The following is a 20,954-nucleotide window of genomic DNA, read 5'->3' on the forward strand; positions in this document are numbered from 1 at the left end:
GCTCCTGGGAAAGGACTGGAGTGGATTGCTTATAGTTATAGTACTACTGCTGACTACTCCCAGTCATTTCAGGGTAGATTCACCATCTCCAGAGATGACTCCAGCAGTAAGCTGTACCTACAGATGAACAGTCTGAGGAGTGAGGACACAGCAGTATATTACTGTGCCCGGTACACACAGTGAGAGATAGTGGTGAGAGAGCTGTACAAAAACCACTTCCCCATGGAACACAGACAACCAAATGTATTTATGATGAATGGTTTAATAGCAGAAGCTCAGCCATACTTTAAACACATACATACATACATACATACATACATACATACATACATATACATACATACATACATACATACATACATACATACATACATACATACATACATACATACATACAGTATATAATTGATAAATATAATGGTTAGGTGGGTACTTATATTTGTCATGCTGTATTGGAAATGTGTTTTTTCCCTTTATATTCCATTCCCCTGAGAGCCTCAGAGAGAAGGGACACGGACAGGATTACCAATAAAAAGCACCCATGTCATTTGAGTCCCATAAAGAATGTTTAACCATTCTAAGGAGTTACTACATATCATATCAGTTTCATCCCCAATAAGTCTAGTGTTAAAAACTGACACGTTATCACATAATATCCCCCCATTTTGCATTGATATTCCCAGTCCTTGTATACCTGACTGTCTTCGCTCTATATGTGTGTCATAATACGTCCCTATAAAACCTCTCTGTATCTGAGAGTCCTCGTGCTTCCCTCTGAGTCCTGGAGAGTAGAGAAGAGCAGCTCACCAGTTCAGCTTCAACACAAACCATGTTCCCTGCATCTCTGCTGCAGCTTTCTCCTGTGAGTCTCTCTGGATTTGGGGGAAAGATAGAACAATAAGCAATGGCTTTGCTTTTGTTAAAACTTTAATATGATTTCATTTGTTGTGAGTTACATTTTAAATTCTTTGTCCACAAGTATTTACTATGAAGAACTCACTCAGTCAGGCTCTATGACGGTCCAGCCAGGTCAACCACTGACCATCTCCTGTAAGGTCTCACATATGGAATAAACATATAGTTACTTGTGTCATAATTATTAAGCTTTAAGTCACACAGAAAACGCATATTTTCCATCATTTTGGTCAAACTGTATAAGAAGTAAGTATTAATGCATCCATTCCATAGTCTAAGGGTTTATGTTTGATAATCCATTCTGTTCCACACATAATCCTTTTCTCAGTAGTGTCTGTTTCTCTCACACACCCCACCCATCTCTTCCCCCCTGTGACCCTCACAGCTGTGTGAACTCCAGTCTGTCACCTGGGTGTTTCAGGGTCACAGTTAAACATATCTGATGATTCAGATAGACAGTTAAAGCAGTTAAGTACCCCAGGGACTGTACGGACTGTTCCTAAACACTTTCATGATCTAATTCTCACTACATTGTTTCAGCTGAGGAGAAACTGCCTTTTGCATAAGCCAGCTGGTGGCTGGTAACCATACAATGTTTCAACCACATGAACACAATTTCCATTTGGTTTGAATAAATGGTGAGATGGATCAAAGAATCAGATAATTGAATCACCATTAAATATATATTATAGACCTTGTTAGCAGTTGTATTCATTACATGATTTAATATTTTCAGTCATTCACTGCTACTCATCACACACCATGTTATTGACACACCATATTCATGGTTTGTGTTTGTAATAGATATAACACACTTTTCAAGAATTGCATTGAACAATGTGGTTTCTCAAAGCTGCCCTGGGAAATTCCCCCTAAATACTTTAGTATGTCTTGGGGAGAATATGCTCAAGAATGCGTTTTTATTTGTCGTGTCTATCAAAACAGAGCATTGGGCACAGTAGTTCAAAGCTACCCAAGCATGACTTCTGCCCCAGTATGCACCTGCACTCTGGTAAAGGAATTTCCCTGATATAGCATCTTGATTAACCCTAAAAAGGACCAATGTATGAATGTAAAAGTACAGTAACACATTTAAAAACAACACACAACAGTGATGTATTGCAGATGTGGGAGAAAATGAAAAATTATTAATTGAAAAAGTCATTGAGTGAAGTTTAGCCATCTAAGTGAAGTAGTTTGGTGAAAGTTGTTGACCATGTGACATTGAAACAATGAGAATACATTTTAGGGTACATTACTTGTTGTTTGTTCTTGTTTTTTTAAATATTGTGCTGTCGTAATATGATTTGATATCAACTATTTCATGACTCTTCTTAATACATGAAACATAATGTTCGAATTTGAGACCTGAAGAAGAAAAAAACATTTAATTTATTGTTTAAACAGTACAGAAAATGTTTGCTGATTGACAGTGATCACTGATGTCTGACTTTGTTTTAAAATGTATTTATTGCCTTGAAACCCCTTATATATGCATGTGACATGCTACTAGCCAACCATGGTTGTCTTGCAAATACTGTCTCACAAGTTTGTGTACTTCTCTGTCTCACTGTAGTTTGTGTTTCCTCTCATAGATTAATTGTCTTCCACCCTGAAAAGATGACAGGAAAACTATACCTCCTCCTGGTCTTGCTGGGCCTCTGCAGTATGTTCTCAATCTAGCAATTTATTGGACCAAAGTATTTTACGAATAGAGATAATTCTTATATCCATTGAGTTAACATATTTGTGATTTATTGTCTTCATTCTCTTTTCTCTATTAGGGGTGTATAGTCAGAGTCTGGAGGACATTCCCTCCAGTCCAGTCCTGAAAAAGCCTGGAGAACCTCTCAGCCTCTCCTGTAAGGGATCTGGCTTTACCTTTAGTAGCTACAACATGGCCTGGATACATCAACCTGTAGGAAGAGCACTTGAATGGATAGGCATTATATGAAGTGATGCTGCTGTTTCCTGGAGATGATTGTGGACTTCAGGAAACAGCAGAGGGAACACCCCCCTATCCACATCGATGGAACAGTAGTGGAGAGGGTAGCAAGTTTTAAGTTCCTCGGCATACACATCACAGACAAACTGAATTGGTCCACTCACACAGACAGCATCGTGAAGAAGGCGCAGCAGCGCCTCTTCAACCTCAGGAGGCTGAAGAAATTTGGCTTGTCACCAAAAGCACTCACAAACTTCTACAGATGCACAATCGAGAGCATCCTGGCGGGCTGTATCACCGCCTGGTATGGCAACTGCACCGCCCTCAACCGTAAGGCTCTCCAGAGGGTAGTGAGGTCTGCACAACGCATCACCGGGGGCAAACTACCTGCCCTCCAGGACACCTACACCACCCGATGTCACAGGAAGGCCATAAAGATCATCAAGGACATCAACCACCCGAGCCACTGCCTGTTCACCCCGCTATCATCCAGAAGGCGAGGTCAGTACAGGTGCATCAAAGCTGGGACAGAGAGACTGAAAAACAGCTTCTATCTCAAGGCCATCCGACTGTTAAACAGCCACCACTAACACTGAGTGGCTGCTGCCAACACACTGACACTGACTCAACTCCAGCCACTTTAATAATGGGAATTGATGGGAAATGATGTAAATATATCACTAGCCACTTTAAACAATGCTACCTTATATAATGTTACTTACCCTACATTATTCATCTCATATGCATACGTATATACTGTACTCTATATCATCGACTGTATCCTTATGTAATACATGTATCACTAGCCACTTTAAACTATGCCACTTTGTTTACATACTCATCTCATTTGTACATACTGTACTCGATACCATCTACTGCATCTTGCCTATGCTGCTCTGTACCATCACTCATTCATTAATCCTTATGTACATATTCTTTATCCCCTTACACTGTGTACAAGACAGTAGTTTTGGAATTGTTAGTTAGATTACTTGTTATTACTGCATTGTCGGAACGAGAAGCACAAGCATTTCGCTACACTCGCATTAACATCTGCTAACCATGTGTATGTGACAAATAAAATTTGATTTGATTTGATTTGCTGGTGGAACTGTATATACAAAAAGTGTTGAAGGACGGATAGAAGTCACCAGAGACAATTCTAACAGCATGGTGTATCTGAAGCTGTCTGGTCTGAGAGCAGAGGGCTCAGCTGTGTATTATTGTGCAAGAGAGGCACAGTGGTGTGAGTGGAGGATCTGTACAAAAACCCCTCAGAGAATCTAACAAGCAGCAGAGTCAACAGAGGGCAGTAGAGCATCAGTACAGCAGAGTCAACAGAGGGCAGTAAAGCATCAGTACAGCAGACTAAAAACTGCACACATTCCACTGAGAACCAAATCAACCAGTAAACCATAAACTGAACTGCTGTTAACATGAGCATTGTCCTACAGGCAAAAGTAGAGAGTTAGAAACATAGATGAAAGTGTCACTCCACAGTACATTCATTGACAATACAAAATGCAGAACCACATTATGGACCACTCAGAGTTTTGAGACATTGTAGGCAATCATATGCAAACATAGTACAGTATGTAATTTGTTATGAGCTATAATACATTATAAAACTGGTTGTTTGGATACTGAATGTTGATTGGACGAGCAGCGTTCCAAGCCGTGCTGTGTTGGCCGTCACAGACATACCAATGCCCATCTGAAAATGTTCCATCTGAAAATGATCACTGCACCTCCATAACAATATCATGTTCATGTTGCTGTGCGAATCATCTCTTATATTTATCTCACCTCGCACTTTATTTCCCATTGCTTCTAGCCCAACACTTAGTTTGTTATAGCGGGGGTTAAAATAAGCCTTGCTGTCTGCCTATCAGACCTCAGAAGATTTGTTTAACTTTTGAAATTTAAATTCCCCTGTAGAGAGAAAGGTCACGTCCCCCTTTCAGATGTTGCATACATCAACCAATGGTTGCATGCCACGTCATCGGCTGTGTCATCGACTGACAGATTTCCATAGAGATCCTATTAAATGACTAATTCCTAATTCTATGCAGATTTCTATAACAGACAATGTGGTTAGCTGATAGGTATTTTACCTATCAGGGCGTTGTAAGATTTGAAAGCCTCAGCAACACCTGGGCTAACGCTTTGGGTCGAACAACGCCAAATACCTGTCACTGTACTGAGCACATAGCACGCCCTCTTGTGCCTTATTGATTAATTACATCATCTATATACATGTATGCATAAACAAAAAAAGTACAGGGTATGTGAGGTGTTGAATCTCATTAAGCTGTGTTCATTCATGACAGAAAGTATAATCGTAAAATGGCCTTGTTGTTAAATTATTGATTTTGCTTAACTGCCCCATTGGAAACAGGTCCTGTGAATACTAATGTCCTGTTTTTGTCACCCATGCCCTTTACGTATTGTTCTTAACTGACTTGTCTAGTTAAATAAAGGTAAAAAATAATATATATATATATGCCATACGAGTCCACAATTAAATGAAATCATGAAGGTTATCAACATTTTGAAAATCATCATGTTCCCCACTGTTCCTCCAGTCATTGAGTCAGTTGCATATGTGTGTGATGAGTAGGCCCTGGAGGTTTTTCTGACTAAGTGAACTGACCAACTTTTTTCTGGTCAGGTCATGTGATAAAGGACAACTCCTGGCCCTAATTATGAGCCATAAATTGACCTCTGACCTCAGAGTCATCAGTCCCTCCCCCATGACATCATGATGTAAATCCAGATCCCTTAAGAGTTCATATATACTTATGTTCTGCTGCTGACTTGTTGTCTTGTGTGGAGCAGCTGAGTTCATATCTCCACCCTCAGTATGACGGGAACACTCTGCCTTCTGCTGCTCTCTCTCTGTCTGACCTGTGAGTTCTGCTTGATTTTACTCCTTATCAACTTGTCATAATGAGGAATGACTGAACTTTGACGTTAGTTTGTTACAACCTAATTTTTTTTACCCTCTTCTTCTACTGTATCTTTAACTTTCCATCAGCTTTAAATGGTCAGAGTATGGAGTCCATTCCCTCTGGTCCAATCCTGAAAAAGCCTGGAGATACTCTCAGCCTCTCCTGTAAGGGAGATGGCTTTACATTTAGTAGCTATGGCATGCACTGGATACGACAACCTGCAGGAAAAGCACTGGACTGGATGGGATTAATCTACTATGATGCCAGCAAAACAATCTATTCAAAAAATATTGAAGGACGTATAGAAGTCACCAGAGATAATTCTAACAGCGTGGTGTATCTGAAGCTCTCTGGTCTAAGAGCAGAGGACTCTGCTGTGTATTACTGTGCAAGACAGACACTGTGGTGTGAGTGAGTGGAGGATCTGTACAAAAACCCCTCAGAGAATCTAACTGGCAGCAGAGTCAACAGAGGGCAGTAGAGCATCAGTACCGCAGAGTCAACAGAGGGCAGTAGAGCATCAGTACCGCAGAGTCAACAGAGGGCAGTAGAGCATCAGTACCGCAGAGTCAACAGAGGGCAGTAGAGCATCAGTACCGCAGAGTCAACACAGGGCAGTAGAGCATCAGTACAACAGAGTCAACAGAGGGCAGTAGAGCAACAGTACCGCAGAGTCAACAGAGGGCAGTAGAATATCAGTACAACAGAGTCAACAGAGGGCAGTAGAGCATCAGTGCAACAGAGTCAACAGAGGGCAGTAGAGCATCAGTACAACAGAGTCAACAGAGGGCAGTAGAGCATCAGTACAACAGAGTCAACAGAGGGCAGTAGAGCATCAGTACAACAGAGTCAACAGAGGGCAGTAGAGCATCAGTACAACAGAGTCAACAGAGGGCAGTAGAGCATCAGTACCGCAGAGTCAACAGAGGGCAGTAGACCATCAGTACAGCAGAGTCAACAGAGGGCAGTAGAGCATCAGTACAACAGAGTCAACAGAGGGCAGTAGAGCATCAGTACCGCAGAGTCAACAGAGGGCAGTAGAGCATCAGTACCGCATAGTCAACAGAGGGCAGTAGAGCATCAGTACCACAGAGTCAACAGAGGGCAGTAGAGCATCAGTACAACAGAGTCAACAGAGGGCAGTAGAGCATCAGTACAACAGAGTCAACAGAGGGCAGTAGAGCATCAGTACAACAGAGTCAACAGAGGGCAGTAGAGCATCAGTACAACAGAGTCAACAGAGGGCAGTAGAGCATCAGTACAACAGAGTCAACAGAGGGCAGTAGAGCATCAGTACAACAGAATCAACAGAGGGCAGTAGAGCATCAGTACCGCAGAGTCAACAGAGGGCAGTAGAGCATCAGTACAATATAGTCACATCTACTGAAGTATAATATTCCCCTGAAAGACAAAACAACATAACTGCCTGTACATCAACACAAGGTACATACACTACATGACCAAAAGTATGTGGACACCTGCTCATCGAACATCTCATTCCGAAATCATGGGCATTAATGTGGAGTCGGTCCCCCCTTTGCTGCTATAAGAGCCTCCACTCTTCTGGGAAGGCTTTCCACTAGATGTTGGAACATTGCTGCAGGGTCATGCTTCCATTCAACAACAAGAGCATTGGTGTTGTTGGGCCCTGATGTTGGCCGAGAAGGCCTGGCTCGCAGTCGACCTTCCAATTCATCCCAAAGGTGGGGCTAAGGTCAGGGCTCAGTGCAGGCCAGTCAATTTCTTCCACACTGATCTCAACAAACCATTTCTGTATGGACCTTGCTTTGTGTATGGGGGCATTGTCATGCTGAAACAGGAAAGGGCCTTCCCCAAACTTTTGCCACAAAGTTGGAAGCACAGAATTGTCTAGAATGCCATTGTATGTTGTAGAGTTTTGATTTCCCTGCACTGGAACTAAGGGGCCTAGACCGACCATGAAAAACAGCCCCAGACAATTATTCTTCCTCCACCAAACTTTACAGTTGGCACCATGCATTCGGGCAGGTGGCATTCTCCTGGCCTCCGCCGAGACCAGATTCGTCCGTCGGACTGCCAGATGGTGAAGTGTTATTCATCAACCAAGAGAACATGTTTCTACTGCTCCAGAGTTCAATGGCAGTGAGCATTTAACCACTCCAGTCGGTGCTTGGCATTGCGCATGGTGATCTTAAGCTCCAGGCGGACAGTTCTTGCGCTGACATTGCTTCCAGAGGCAGTTTATAACTAGGTAGTGAATGTTTTAACCGAGGAAAGACGATCGGTGGTACCATTCTCTGAGCTTGTGTGGCCTACCACTTTACGGCTGAGCCGTTGTTGCTCCTAGATGTTTCCACTTAACAATACAATAACAGCACTTACAGTTGACAGTGGGCAGCTCTAGCAGGGCAGAAATATGAGGAACTGACTTGTTGGAAAGGAGGCATCTTATGACAGTGCCACATTGAAAGTCACTGAGCTCTTCATTAAGGCCTTTCTACTGCCACTGTTTGTCTATGGAGTCTGCTCCTCTGTGTTGTTCCCTGTAGTAGCATTCTTTGACGTGTCGTGTTTATCTCCAGATGCTGTCCCTGTTCCATTGCATGTCCATCTGTATTAACTGGTTCACTCCCTGTACCTGCTTCTCATCTCATGTGTTGGGCCTTACAGAATGTTACTCCCATCACAAAAAGCATCAGGGAGTATTTTAGGGTTTTGTTTTTTGGTGAAGTTGGACCTGGGGGCTGCCACCGATGGAACTGGGGATGCCTAAGCTGGCTCGTTGGGCTGTCATGCCCTAGCTGACTGGAGAGGTTTCCTTGTCCCGGTTGACTCGGCAGGATCCCATTCCACGTCATGCTTCAGCCGGCTCGTTCGGCTCCTATGCCTCAGCCGGCCCATGAGTTTTCTTGTTTTGTTGGTGACGTCGGGCTTGGATTCCGCCTCCGATGGAACCGGGGGTGTCTAAGCTGGCTCGTCGAGCTGTCACGCCTCGGCCGGCCCATCCGGGGGTACTGTCACGCCTGTTCCCGCATCCCCTCCCTGCTCGAGGGCGCCAGGCTACCCGTCATTATATGCACCTATTACCATAATTGATCGCAGCTGCGGTCATTGGACTCACCTGGACTCCCTTACTTTGTTCATTTCTCCTGCATTTATGTCTGCTCCTCTGTGTTGCTCCCTGTAGTAGCATTGTTTGTTGTGTTGTGTTTATGTCCAGACGCTGTTCTTGTTCCGTTGCATGTCCGTCTACAAGGCTCCTTTTTTCTCCAATTCCTATCTGAATGACGTGCCCAAAGTAAACTGCCTGTTACTCAGGCCCTGAAGCCAGGATATGCATATAGTTGGTACCATTCGACAGAAAACACTTTGAAGTTTGTAGAAATGTTAAAATGATGTAGGAGAGTATAAAACAATAGACATGGTAGGAGAAAATCCAAAGAAAAACCAACCAGAAATGTATTTTTGAGAGAGACTATGCCCTTCCAATGGCCAGTATAAGGTGAATACTCAATTCTACTTCCCAGGATGCGGGACACCTAGGCTTAAAATAAGTTAAGGGCTAGGCGTCCTGTTAGCGGGACAACGTCCGGTGAAACTGGAGGGTGCGCAATTCAAATAAATAATTACAAAAATTATGGAAATTAAACATTTAGGTACATACAAGTGTTTTATATCGGTTGAAAGATTACAATTGTGCTAATCTAACTGCACTGTCCGATTTACAGTAGCCATTACAGTGAAAGCATGCCATGCGATTGTGTGAGGACGGCGCCCCACATCAAAATATTTTTCCACAGGTTTCATAAATTCACAAATAGCGATTAAATATTAACTTACTTTTTGAAAATCTTCCTGATTTGTCATCCAAAGGGTCCCAGCTATAACATATAGTGTTGTTTCGTTTTGTTAGATGAAATCCTTCTTTATATCCCAAAAAGTCAGTTTAGTTGGCACCATCGATTTGGTAAACCACTCGTTCAACTTTCAGAGAAAGGAATCTGAAAATCTAACGCTAAACTTTGTTAAAACAAGTCAAAATACTTTTCTATTGACTCCTCAGATATCCTAAAATGTAATCAAACTATAATATTTCTTAACGAAGGAGCTAACGCTAGCAGGGGCTACACAAAACGCTGAAATAAAATATAAAATATGCATTACCTTTGACGAGCTTCTTTTGTTGGCACTCCAATAGGTCCCATAAACATCACAATTGGTCCTTTTGTACGATTAATTCCGTCAATATATATCGAAAATGTCCATTTATAAAGTGTGTTTGATCCGTAAAAAAACAGTTTAGAAAAACGCTACGTCAGTACAAAATATTTCAAAAGTTGCCTATAAACTTTGCCAAAATATTTCAAACTACTTTTGTAATACAACGTTAGGTATTTTTAAATAATCGATCAAATTGTAGACGGGGCAATCTGTATTCAATACATGAACGAAAAGAAAAAAGCTCTGCTCTTCACGTCTTGCGCAACTCACAAAAGTGTCCCCTGTTCCGAGGTGGCCTACTTCCTGATAAGACAAAGGAATAACCTCAGCCATATTCCAAACACTGGCGACATCGTGTGGAAGCGGTAGGAACTGAAAATAGGTTCCTATTAAATATCCAATGGCAAAGACAATAAAGGGAAGGGAGATGGGAAAATAAAAACAATTCTAAACAGTTAGTCCTCTGGGTTTTGCCTGCTACATACGTGCTGTTATACTCACAGACATGATTCAAACAGTTTTAGAAACTTCAGGGTGTTTTCTATCCAAATCTATGAATAATATGCATATCTTATATTCTTAGCATGAGTAGCAGGAAGTTGAAATTGGGCACGCAATTTATCCAAAAGTGAAAATTCTGCCCCCTAGCATAACGCAACGTTAACTATTCATGGAAATCGCAAATGAAATGAAATAAATATATTGGCTCACAAGCTTAGCCTTTTGTTAACAACACTGTCATCTCAGATTTTCAAAAAATGCTTTTCAACCATAGCTACACAAGCATTTGTGTAAGAGTATTGATAGCTAGCATAGCATTAAGCCTAGCATTCAGCAGGCAACATTTTCACAAAAACAAGAAAAGCATTCAAATAAAATAATTTACCTTTGAAGAACTTCGGATGTTTCCAATGAGGAGACTCTCAGTTAGATAGCAAATGTTCAGTTTTTCCAAAAAGATTATTTGTGTAGGAGAAATCGCTCCGTTTTGTTCATCACGTTTGGCTAAGAAAAAACCCCGAAAATTCAGTCATTACAACGGCAAACTTTTTTCCAAATTAACTCCATAATATCGACAGAAACATGGCAAACGTTGTTTAGAATCAATCCTCAAGGTGTTTTTCACATATCTATTCGATGATAAATCACTCGTGGCAGTTTGGTTTCTCCTCTGTTCAAAATGGAAAAATGCGCGCACCTGGAGATTACGCAATAGTTTCGACGGAGGACACCGAGCGGACACCAACTCAATATTCCAATGATATGCCTACAAATACGTCACAATGCTGCAAACACCTTGGGGAAACGACAGAAAGTGTAGGCTCATTCCTGGTGCATTCACAGCCATATAAGGAGACATTGGAACACAGCGCATTCAAAATCTGGCTCACTTCCTGTATGAAATTTCATCTTGGTGTCGCCTGTAGCATTAGTTCTGTGGCACTCACAGACAATATCTTTGCAGTTTTGGAAACGTCAGAGTGTTTTCTTTCCAAAGCTGTCAATTATATGCATAGTCGAGCATCTTTTACGAAAAGAGCATACCATGCAATAATCTGAGACGGCGCTAAGACGTAACAATATTTCTCCGCCATGTTGGAGTCAACAGAAATTACAAAATACGTTTCTATTGATTTCTCAGATACCCTAAAATGTAATCAAGCTGTAATATTTCTTAACCTGTTACGGCTGCAATCCCGATACCGGGATTGATATGACAACTACCAGTGATGCAATTGCAACAAATAATCTGCTCAGACCCCAACCAAGGAACATCAAAAGTCGTGCTATAAATTCACAGACAACACAAAGATTCCTTGATGTCCTTCCAGATTCCCTCTGTCTACCCAAGGACGCCAGAAGACAAAAATCAGTTAACCACCTAACTGAGGAACTCAATTTAACCTTGCACAATATCCTAGATGCAGTTGCACCTTTAAAAACTAAAAACATTTCTCATAAGAAACTAGCTCCCTGGTACACAGAAAATACCCGAGCTCTGAAGCAAGCTTCCAGAAAATTGGAATGGAAATGGCGCCACACCAAACTGGAAGTCTTCCGACTAGCTTGGAAAGACAGTACTGTGCAGTACCGAAGAGCCCTTACTGCTGCTCGAGCATCCTATTTTTCTAACTTAATTGAGGAAAATAAGAACAATCCGAAATTCCTTTTTGATACTGTCGCAAAGCTAACTAAAAAGCAGCATTCCCCAAGAGAGGATGACTTTCACTTTAGCAGTGATAAATTCATGAACTTCTTTGAGGAAAAGATTATGATTATTAGAAAGCAAATTACGGACTCCTCTATAAATCTGCGTATTCCTTCAAAGCTCAGTTGTCCTGAGTCTGCACAACTCTGCCAGGACCTAGGATCAAGAGAGACGCTCAAGTGTTTTAGTACTATATCTCTTGACACAATGATGAAAATAATCATGGCCTCTAAACCTTCAAGCTGCATACTGGACCCTATTCCAACTAAACTACTGAAAGAGCTGCTTCCTGTGCTTGGCCCTCCTATGTTGAACATAATAAACGGCTCTCTATCCACCGGATGTGTACCAAACTCACTAAAAGTGGCAGTAATAAAGCCTCTCTTGAAAAAGCCAAACCTTGACCCAGAAAATAAAAAAAAACTATCGGCCTATATCGAATCTTCCATTCCTCTCAACATTTTTTGAAAAGGCTGTTGCGCGGCAACTCACTGCCTTCCTGAAGACAAACAATGTATACGAAATGTTTCAGTCTGGTTTTAGACCCCATCATAGCACTGAGACGGCACTTGTGAAGGTGGTAAATTACATTTTAATGGCATCGGACCGAGGCTCTGCATCTGTCCTCGTGCTCCTAGACCTTAGTGCTGCTTTTGATACCATCGATCACCACATTCTTTTGGAGAGATTGGAAACCCAAATTGGTCTACACGGACAAGTTCTGGCCTGGTTTAGATCTTATCTGTCGGAAAGATATCAGTTTGTCTCTGTGAATGGTTTGTCCTCTGACAAATCAACTGTAAATTTCAGTGTTCCTCAAGGTTCCGTTTTAGTACCACTATTGTTTTCACTATATATTTTTACCTCTTGGGGATGTTATTCGAAAACATAATGTTAACTTTCACTGCTATGCGGATGACACACAGCTGTACATTTCAATGAAACATGGTGGAGCCCCAAAATTGCCCTTGCTAGAAGCATGTGTTTCAGACATAAGGAAGTGGATGGCTGCAAACTTTCTACTTTTAAACTCGGACAAAACAGAGATGCTTGTTCTAGGTCCCAAGAAACAAAGAGATCTTCTGTTGAATCTGACAATTAATCTTAATGGTTGTACAGTCGTCTCAAATAAAACTGTGAAGGACCTCGGCGTTACTCTGGACCCTGATCTCTCTTTTGAAGAACATATCAAGACCATTTCAAGGACAGCTTTTTTCCATCTACGTAACATTGCAAAAATCAGAAACTTTGTCCAAAAATGATGCAGAAAAATGTATCCATGCTTTTGTCACTTCTAGGTTAGACTACTGCAATGCTCTACTTTCCGGCTACCCGGATAAAGCACTAAATAAACTTCAGTTAGTGCTAAATACGGCTGCTAGAATCCTGACTAGAACCAAAAAATTTGATCATATTACTCCAGTGCTAGCCTCTCTACACTGGCTTCCTGTCAAAGCAAGGGCTGATTTCAAGGTTTTACTGCTAACCTACAAAGCATTACATGGGCTTGCTCCTAACTATCTCTCTGATTTGGTCCTGCCGTACATAACTACACATACGCTACGGTCACAAGACGCAGGCCTCCTAATTGTCCCTAGAATTTCTAAGCAAACAGCTGGAGGCAGGGCTTTCTCCTATAGAGCTCCATTTTTATGGAACGGTCTGCCTACCCATGTTAGAGACGCAAACTCGGTCTCAACCTTTAAGTCTTTACTGAAGACTCATCTCTTCAGTGGGTCATATGATTGAGTGTAGTCTGGCCCAGGAGTGGGAGGGTGAACGGAAAGGGTCTGGAGCAACGAACCGCCCTTGCTGTCTCTGCCTGGCCGGTTCCCCTCTTTCCACTGGGATTCTCTGCCTCTAACCCTATTACAGGGGCTGAGTCACTGGCTTACTGGGGCTCTCTCATGCCGTCCCTGGAGGGGGTGCGTCACCTGAGTGGGTTGATTCACTGATGTGCCCACCCCCCCTTGGGTTGTGCCGTGGCGGAGGTCTTTGTGGGCTATACTCAGCCTTGTCTCAGGATGGAAAGTTGGTGGTTGAAGATATCCCTCTAGTGGTGTTGGGGCTGTGCTTTGGCAAAGTGGGTGGGGTTATATCCTTCCTGTTTGGCCCTGTCCGGGGGTGTCTCCTGACCCCTCCTGTCTCAGCCTCCAGTCTTTATGCTGCAGTAGTTTATGTGTCGGGGGGCTAGGGTCAGTTTGTTATATCTGGAGTACTTCTCCTGTCCAATTCGGTGTCCTGTGTGAATCTAAGTGTGCGTTCTCTAATGCTCTCCTTCTCTCTTTCTTTCTCTCTCTCGGAGGACCTGAGCCCTAGGACCATGCCCCAGGACTACCTGACATGATGACCCCTTGCTGTCCCCAGTTCACCTGGCCGTGCTGCTGCTCCAGTTTCAACTGTTCTGCCTTATTATTATTCGACCATGCTGGTCATTTATGAACATTTGAACATCTTGGCCATGTTCTGTTATAATCTCCACCCGGCACAGCCAGAAGAGGACTGGCTACCCCACATAGCCTGGTTCCTCTCTAGGTTTCTTCCTAGGTTTTGGCCTTTCTAGGGAGTTTTTCCTAGCCACCGTGCTTCTACACCTGCATTGCTTGCTGTTTGGGGTTTTAGGCTGGGTTTCTGTACAGCACTTTGAGATATCAGCTGATGTACGAAGGGCTATATAAATACATTTGATTTGATTTTGATTTGATGATAGAGGGTGCCAAATTGAAACCACAGAAATCTGATAATTACAATTCCTAAAACATAGATGTGTCTTATATCATTTTAAAGATTTTCTCGTTGTTAATCCCACCAAAGTGTCCGATTTCAAATAGGCTTTTCAGGGAAAAGCACTACAAACGATTATGTTAGGTCTCCACCAAACCACAATAAGCACAGCCATTTCCTGCAAAATATAGCATTCACAAAAACCAGAAATAAAGATAAAATGAATCACTGACCTTGAATTGTCTTCATCAGATGACACTCATACTACATCATGTTACACAATACATGCATGTTTGTTTGATAAAGTTCATATTTATATAAAAAAATCTGAGTTTACATTGGCTTGTTAGATTCACAAGTCCGGTTCAACCTGTGCCTGCACTCTGGAGGGTCCGGGCTAGAGTGGTTGTCCAGCCTGGGAAAGTGGTGCCAAGGTTGCGCACCAGAGCTCCAGTGCTCCCCCACAGCCCGGTCCTTCAGGTGCCTCCTCCTAACACCAAGCCTCCTGAAGGTCTCCCCACCCTGGTGGTTCCTGTGGCAGCCCCACGCACCAGGCTGTCTCTCTGTCTCCTCCCTGCAGGTGGTCCTGTCTGTCCGGCGCTGCTGCCGGAGTCTCCCGCCTGTCCGGTGCTGCTGCCGGAGTCTCCCGCCTGTCCGGCGCTGCTGCCGGAGTCTCCCGCCTGTCCGGCGCTGCTGCCGGAGTCTCCCGCCTGTCCGGCGCTGCTGCCGGAGTCTGAGGCGCCAGAGCCCCTCAGCCCAGAGGCGCCAGAGCCCCTCATTTTCTTTCAACAAGTGTACAGAGTTATGAACTCACTCAGCCAGCCTCTCTGACTGTCCAACCAGGTCACCACTAACCGTCTCCTGTAAGGTCTCTTATTCTGTTACTAACACTTGGACAACTTGGATCCGACAGCCTGCAGGGGAAACACTGGATTGGATTGGAAATGTATTATCTGGAGACACACAATACAAGGACTCAATGAAGAACAAGTTCAGCCTCTCAGTAGACTAGCAGTAATATCGTGTTTTTAAAAGGGTAAACCTGCAGACTGAAGACACAGCTGTGTATTATTGTGACTACCTTTACAGTGATACATACCAGCACCATAGCTGTGTAAAAACCCATCCTCTGGGATACTATATAGAATATGGAAGCTGAAGATTAGATGTAATACTCCTCAGTTCCACTCATTTTATTGAAAAATAAATATTTTATCAATAAAATACTCAAATGAGAATGTGTTACTGTAATTTAATGATGCCAATGTGTTTTCATTAATTGAAAACCCTTAATCTATTTTATGAGAATTTGTAAGATTCTTGTTTGCATAAAATAGACGGAGATCAGTCTTTTCAATGATTAGGTAACAGAATTTATTCTCGGAGCGCGCTCCCACTTCACCACGAGCAACAGTTTATGTACAAATCATGGCGTCATTTCATTGTTTTAACAGAATCCCCTCCTCTCGACCGGGACAAAGTGAGGTGAAAAGTTCATTCTAACTTACTAACACATTCCCAGGTAACTTTTGACCCCTCAACATTATCGATCAACACTGAGCTGACAGTTCTAATTAACAGAAAACCTAAGAATGCACTCACTGTCTTATCTAAAAAACCCAGAGCTCAGTTCTGTAGGTTCAACCATAGGTTAACGACCTTATGTGTTTACACAGTCCACAACCCATTAGTTTCTTCCTAGTTGGAATGGTGTTCATTAACTTTAATTACTCCTTGTCCGTGTCTCACAATCCCTTCTTATGAACTCATATTGTTAATCAGATATAATAAAACAGAGTATAAGTTTTACTTAGTTACAGTTCCATTTAAAATGATTTGTTCAGTCATTTAATCATAATTTTCCCAACAGAATGTCTGAAATGTTTTAACATTATGAGAAGCTATAGGACACAGCCGTTCATCTTCCCGAGCCAAAAGATGGTGCCATGACAACACAGGTAACCACTGCCACGACTGGAAGTCATTCTTTACTGATCCAAAATGTAAGTATGTACAGTGCCTTCGGAAAGTATTCAGACCCCTTGACTTTTTCCACACTTTGTTAGGTTACAGCCTTATTCTAAATTTGATTACATTGTTTTTCCCCCTCATCAATCTACATACAATACCCCATAATTTCAAAGCAAAACCAGGTTAAGACATTTCTGCTAATTTATTAAAAATAAAAACCCGGAAATATAACATTTATATAATTATTCAGACCCTTTACTCAGTAATTTGTTGAAGCACCTTTGACAGCGATTACAGACTCGAGTCTTCTTGGGTCTGATGCTACAAGCTTGAGTTTTTCAAATTTTTCACTGCAGATCCTCTCAAGCTCTGTTAGGTTGGGTGGGGAGTGTTGCTGAACAACTATTTTCAGGTCTCTTCAGTGATGTTCGATCCGGTTCAGTCTGGGCTCTGGCTGGGCTACTCAAGGACATTCAGATACTCATCCCAAAGTCACTCCTGCGTTGTCTTGGCTGTGTGCTTAGGTTCGGTGCCAGGTTTCCTCCAGATGTGACGCTTGGCATTCAGTCCAAAGAGTTCAATCTTGGTTTCATTACTACAGAGAATCATGGTCTGAGAGTCTTTAGGTGCCTTTTGGCAAACTCCAAGCGGGCTGTCATGTCTCTTTTACTGAGGAGAGGCGTTTGTCTGCCCACTACCATAAAAGCCTGATTGATGGAGTGCTGCAGAGATGGTTGTCCTTCTGGAAGGTTCTCCCATCTCCACAGAGATGGGAGAACAGGAGAACATTGTAGAGGTTTGTAGAGCTCTATCAGTGACCATCGGGTTCTTGGTCACCTTCCTGACCAAGGCCCTTCTCCTCCAATTGCTCAGTTTGGCCGGGTGACCAGCTCTATGAAGAATCTTGGTAGTTCCAAACTTCTTACATTTAAGAATGGCCACTGTGTTCTTGGGGACCTTCAATGATGCAGACATTTGTTGGTACCCTTCCCCAGATCTGTGCCTTGACACAATCCTCTACGGACAATTCCTTCGACCTCATGGCTTGGTGTTTGCTCTGACATGCACTATCAACTGTGGGACCGTATATCTGTTAAAGGTCCCCAAAGCACACATATCCCTGGGTCGCTCTTCTTTTCAGTTCTCTGCAGCTAGCTACTGGAACCAGTTGCAACAAACACTCAAACTGGACAGTTTTATCTCAATCTCTTCATTCAAAGACTCAATCATGGACACTCTGACTGACAGTTGTAGCTGCTTTGTGTGATGTATTGTTGTCTCTACCTTCTTGACCTTTGTACTGTTGACTTTGCCCAATAATGTTTGAACCATGTTTTTGTGCTGCTACCATGTTATGTTGCTACCATGTTGTTGTCATGTTATGTTGCCACCATGCTGTGTGTGTTGTGTTATGTGTTGCTGCCTTGCTATGTTGTTGTCTTAGGTCTCTCTTTATGTAGTGTTGTGTTGTCTCTCTTGTTGTGATGTGTGTTTTGTCCTATATTCATGTTGCATTAATTTTTTAATTTTTTAAATCCCAGCCCCTGTCCCCGCAGGAGGCCTTTGCCATTTGGTAGGCCGTCATTGTAAATAAGAATTGTTTCTTAACTGACTTGCCTTGTTAAATAAAGGTTAAATAAATAAACAAATGAAATAAAAAATATATCCTCTCCTTATGCAAATTTCAAATAGCCCCTCTTCCTTTTACTCCCTCTACCTCCTTCTTATTTAAAAACCTCTCTGTATCTGAGAGTCCTAGTACGTCCCTCTGAGTCCTGGAGAGTAGAGAAGAGCAGCTCACCAGTTCAGCTTCAACACAAACCATGTTCCCTGCATCTCTGCTGCTGCTGTTGGTAGCTGCTTCCTGTAAGTCTCTTTTTTAAATGATTTATGGGGAATAAATTGACTAATTCAGTTTTAGATTCTGTTTTAACAACATCTGTAATTTCTTTCAAAAGGTGTTCATAGTCAGATATTGACTGAGTCTGGACCAGTAGTTAAAAAGCCTGGAGAATCCCACCAACTGACCTGTACAGCATCTGGGTTCACATTCAGTAGCTACTACATGGCTTGGATCAGACAGGCTCCTGGGAAAGGACTGGAGTGGATTGCTTCTAGTTATAGTACTGCTACATATTATTCCCAGTCAGTCCAGGGTAGATTTACCATCTCCAGAGATGACTCCAGAAGTAAGCTGTACCTACAGATGAACATTCTGAAGAGTGAGGACACAGCAGTGTATTACTGTGCTAGAGAGTCACAGTGGTTAAATTAAGTGAGAAGCCGCACAAAAACCACTTCCCCATTCAGCACAAACAACCTCATATCTTGTTGATGAATTTTTTAAATGCTAAATGTTCACAAGCACCGCCGTACATTTGTTTTTACAATAATAACTGATACATACAGAGACCTGTAAGTTCTGTTATTTTGTTACTAACACTTGGACAGCTTAGATGCGACAACCTGTAGGGAAAACACTGGAGTGGATTGGATATATTAGTAGTGGTGGAGGCACAGCTTATAAAGATTCCCTTAAAAACAAGTTCAGCATAACCAGAGACACTTCCAGCAACACATTGTTTTAAAAGGACAGAGTCTGCAGACTGAAGACACAGCTGTGTATTATTGTGCTCGCCTCCACAGTGATACAAACCAGCAGCAGACCTGTAGTAAAACTCACTCCTCCCGTGTACTGTTAAAGTTAGAAGTATCTTCCAGGAGGGGGCGATCTGACTCTGAATCTAAATACAAATATCAAACATCCTATGATATAATAATTACAACATACCAGTGGAGGCTGCTGAGGGGAGGATTGCTCATAATAATTGTCTGTAACGGAACAAATGGAATGGCATCAAACACATACAAACCATGTGTTTGGTGTATTTGATACCATTCCACTAATTCCACACCAGCCATTACCACGAGCCCGTCCTCCCAAATTAAGGTGCCACCAGTTGTGTTGTGACAAGGTGGGGGGTGGGGGGGGGGGGGATACAGAAGACAGCCCTATTTGGTAAAAGACCAAGTCAATATTATGGCGAGAACAAAGTAGAGAGAAGACAAATGACGGTCCATCATTACTTTAAGACATGAAGGTCAGTCAATACGGAACTTTTCAAGAACTTTGAAAGTTTCGTCAAGTGCAGTCGCAAAAACCATCAGTGCTATGATGAAACTGGATCTCATGAGGACCGCCACAGGAATGGAAGACCCAGAGTTACTTCCTTAAGCAGCCGGTGGAGATACTGTGAGACACTGCCGAATCCTTCCTTTTGGAAGGGGGTTTGCCTTTGTCTGACACTGGTTACAGTGTGTTAGTACAAGGCGTGGAGATGGGTTGCATGAAAATTCCTTTCATTAACGTGGAACTCGAATCTGATCTTATTTCTGGTTTCATTGTCATTGGAGTTGTTATGTTCTGTTAATTACTGATGTCTCCTTTAAGAATGGCGAACCCTTAGTCATGCGCAGTGTTGCTCTTTGTTGTTCTGGTACTAACACATTTTATTAAATGTGAAGCTCCTGTTCCTTTCCTTGTATTCTGAGTCTTAATTATTATATAAATAGGTAATAAGAGCTAAGACACTACAATGGCAAAGAGGATGATTACCTGCAGTGTGCATCACGAATGCAGATGCAGCTCGTAGGAAGAGAGGAAGACTTTGATCCTGTAGCACAACAGATAGCAAGCAGTGACGACGAGGGGAGAGCTGACGAGAACGAGGCGGCAGATCAAATACCCGTGGAGCCGGAGGTAAAAAGAATGGCTAGCATCGGGAAAATAGATGTGTTTGATGACACGCAAGAAAACTACATTGAATGACTGGAACAGTACTTCATTTCAAACAACATTGCTGATAACAAGAGAGTACCGGCGTTGTTGAGTTTAACTGGCCCAAAAACATACAGTTTGTTAAGAGATCTGACTGCCCCTCTGAAGCTATCCAATAAAACATTCACAGAGATTGTGGAGATATTTCAAAATCATCTATCACCTAAGCCACTCATTATCGCGTGACATTTTCGTTTCCAC

The 20,954-nt window shown here is 42.4% G+C and overlaps 1 pseudogene and 1 gene segment (V, D, J or C); both read left to right on the forward strand.

The window, feature by feature from the left end:
* Positions 1–20,744, forward strand: part of LOC139424158 (Ig gamma-2A chain C region-like) — a 39,631-nt pseudogene extending 18,887 nt beyond the window's left edge.
* The window catches only part of LOC139365083 (Ig mu chain C region membrane-bound form-like), a 202,522-nt gene that overhangs the window by 30,634 nt on the left and 150,934 nt on the right, over positions 1–20,954 (forward strand).

This window comes from Oncorhynchus clarkii, chromosome 13, assembly GCF_045791955.1.
Source record: "Oncorhynchus clarkii lewisi isolate Uvic-CL-2024 chromosome 13, UVic_Ocla_1.0, whole genome shotgun sequence".
Lineage (NCBI taxonomy): Eukaryota > Metazoa > Chordata > Actinopteri > Salmoniformes > Salmonidae > Oncorhynchus > Oncorhynchus clarkii.